Raw genomic sequence first — 3503 nt, forward strand, 5'->3', positions numbered from 1 at the left:
TACTTCGACTATCAATCCTCGGGTATAATTTCTTTGCCCTTATCGGAGGATTCACCACCTAAACATAATGCACAATCAAGCAATTTACCACATTGGTGCTAAACTGTTATAAAACTATATGGATGCATGAAATGGAATGCAAATTGTTCGGATTATCGTCTAAGCATGGTGTTCTATACAAATTCAATTGTGTACCTAAATAAAACGATATTGGCCTAATTCGATCTATCACTCGATTAATTGGCCGATATGTCCAATTCAACTCCAATTAACTTTATTTTTCTTCTAATTCTCCAAACCATCAAACATAAGTCAAATAGCATAAAATTTAGCAAAATCATCTTCACATTTTCTCTTGGGAATTTTGGCCATGGTGGGTGCATCAACACTATGATTTTTCCTACTTGATTTTCTCACCGTAATTCATCATTTCCTAACCAATTCACTTGAAATAAAATCAAATCCACCATACACACTCTACATGGAAAATTCGGCCAATGATGGGTGATGGGAGGAAGTGAATTTTTCTTGTTGGCTTTTCATGCTATACATCACTAACTAACTAAAAACACTAAATTACATTGAAATCTAACCAAATCAAGCATCAAAACCTCCCTCTAAGTGTCTGGCCAACAAGGGATTCATCATGATTTCATGTGCTTCAACCATGGAAAATAAGAAAAAATGCTTAAGAAAGAGAGATCTCAAGCTTAAATTGAAAAATCTTACCTTTTTTCACTTGTTTCCTTGAATTTTCACACTTTTCCCTTGAATTTTTCCACCTAGGGTTTTATTCTTTCTTTTTCTTGCTTTTTGGTGAGGCCGACCATAATGAAGATGTCAAACCCTGCTTTGTAAAATAATTATAATGTCATCCACATGCTCGATAGAATGTTTGTAGATTTAGGAAGTTCGAGAAATCGTTAAAAGACGATATTGCCCCTAATGGTACCATTGAGTCGATTAAGCCTCGAACTAGTTCAAATAGGAATTTTAAGGTGAAATTAAGAGTTTCACAATTCAGGGATGACTCAAAATGGTAATTTGGAGTTCGAGGATCAATTCAGAGTCAAATCAGAATTTTCACTATCTAGGGGTAAAATCGTAATTTTTCCACTTACGGACAAAATTTGAGATTTTGAGAGAATTTAGATCACATTTGACAAATTGGAGAATGGTATGAGTATAAGGGATGAAAAATATGTCTATGGGCAATTTTTCAAATTTTGGGGCAAAAATGTAATTTTTCACTTTTACGGGGGCAAAAGTGTAATTTTTAAAAATTTGCTCCACCAAAACTTTAGAAAAGTCTAGAAATTTCATGAAAGACATGGATAAGTGAAGAGGATTGAGTGGTAGAAAAAGAAAGTCAAAAAAATGGTTAGAAAAAATAAAATAATAAAATATTCAAAAAGTAAATAAAATAATAATATTTTATTAAGCCTATTAAAAGGCTTGAAAATTCCAGAATTCTTCATTGGGAGGGTCAGCCAAAACCAGCAGGAGAGAGAGAGAAATAAGAACAAACCCTAGAGTGAGAAAATTTAAAGAAAAAGTGTGATTTTTCAAGGAATCAAGTGTTTAAAGGTATGATTTTTCAAGCTTAGCTTAAGATTTATCATTTCCATGCATTTCTCCTTATTTTCCATGGTTAAATTATGTGTTTTGATGATGGATTCAAATCTGATCATATGGGTTTAGAGAGAGAAAGTTGTTAGATTAATTTGATTTTGAACTATGTTAGTGTTTAGTGTTAGTTTAGCATGTTTATGAGTAAAACAACAAGAAAAATATTCATTTTCTCCATGAATTTCTCTAGGCCGAATCTAGCCAATGGTGTGTGAGGATGAGGTTGACTTTATTTTAAGAGAATTAGATGGAAAAATGATGAATTATGAGGTTGGAAATTAAATGGGAATTTTTGGTGCAAAAAAATTGAAATTTTTACCCACTAGGGGTAAAAGCGTAATTTGTGGTCCGAACTGATAAATTGGACCACATTCACAGTCATTGAGGTATTGTGGATATAATTGGATAATTGAAATTGAAATGGATGGAATTGGAGTTGAATTGGAGATTTTAGAAATTTACACCGTGTATAGGCGAGTTAGGTCGGACACTGTGATTAAGCGATTGTCCAAACATTTCACACCCTATCTAGTGCATACGCATGGATAAGAGCCTGAAATAATATATATTGATTTGACACAAATTATTGAATTTTTTGTGTCATGTATTGTGGATAGGTGGTGAGCTATCTGATACGGGTAAAAGACTACACCCGAGGACCGAGAATAGGAGTATATCTACTCCTAGTACAGTGAGTAAACTTACTATCGTCTTAATTATCTAGAGTAGATTTATTTAATTGTGTGATTTTATGGAAAAATGGTTTAATTGGAAAATTATTGTGTTTTATGGGAAAATGGGATTTTATAAAATAATTTTATAAAATTTTTGAAAATTTAATAATGATTTCAAAAATAGAGTAATTGGAGACCTATACTATGATTGTGTTGTTTATCCATGATTTTACATTAAATGGCTTATGATAAATGTGGGTATGACTGGTAATGTTTATAATTTAAAGAATATGTGAACGGCTTTGATTTGCCTTGAATGTGTTAAGTGAGCCATGTCATACTATTATGATTTTATTGGTTGGTGGATTATAAAGTGAGCACTGCAGTGACGGGGTTCCATGGGCCAGCCTAATTAGAGGGGCAAGGTTCCCAATTATTAAGCTTACCTCGATTGGAGAGGCGCGTAGGATAACTCTCGAGGTAGGATTTGAGTACATTTCACGTTGGCCACCACGTGAAACTAGGACTCAGCCAACGCCAGGGAATGGCTGTGTTGTCAAAGGTGAAATGTGTTTGTGTGTGTGATAATAAACAGCCTTGACGATCTCGATAAGATGCCTTCGGGGGGTATCCCCGAGAATGGATTTTTGGCAAGGGCCAAGTTTTTGAAAAGTACATAAGCCATGTTGAGTAATTGGATGAAATCCAATTATTTATATGGGTTGGGATGAATTATTTTAATTGTCTCATATTACTCGACTTTAGATTATTTTGAGGATGTTTGTCGACTCACTAGAATTTTAGAATCTCACCCATTCTTCCTATACATTTTTCAGGCTCAGAATAGGCAGTAGACTGTCAATTGCATCTAGAAGTAAATTTCGGAGTTACATCCTAGAAAGCAAGGTTATAGACTTAAACTTTCTCAGTTATTTTGGGGCCTACATGTCATTGTAATTTAAATTGCATACTCCAGTTTTCTATATTACAGTATGTATAAATTTATTTTGTTTTTATGTGCAAAAAATTAATCTTTTTTGTTTAAAAAATATATATATATTGTTTTACACTAAATAGATTATTTTAATTACTATTTTTATTTTATTTTATTTTATTTTATTATTCAAAAAAAAAAAGAAGAAAAAAGAGAGGAATGAAAAAACTGGTACAAAAGCCTTGCGAGGTCTCGAAAGGCATTCG

The 3503-nt window shown here is 32.8% G+C and overlaps 1 long non-coding RNA gene across 1 annotated transcript; it reads left to right on the forward strand.

Moving 5' to 3' along the window:
* On the forward strand, positions 1547 to 3209 carry LOC108661721. The gene is made up of 3 exons (XR_001927494.1): positions 1547 to 1587; positions 2247 to 2320; positions 3140 to 3209. It is a non-coding gene; the product is annotated as an uncharacterized LOC108661721 (long non-coding RNA).

Source organism: Theobroma cacao, chromosome 4 (genome assembly GCF_000208745.1).
Source record: "Theobroma cacao cultivar B97-61/B2 chromosome 4, Criollo_cocoa_genome_V2, whole genome shotgun sequence".
Taxonomy (NCBI): Eukaryota; Viridiplantae; Streptophyta; class Magnoliopsida; order Malvales; family Malvaceae; genus Theobroma; species Theobroma cacao.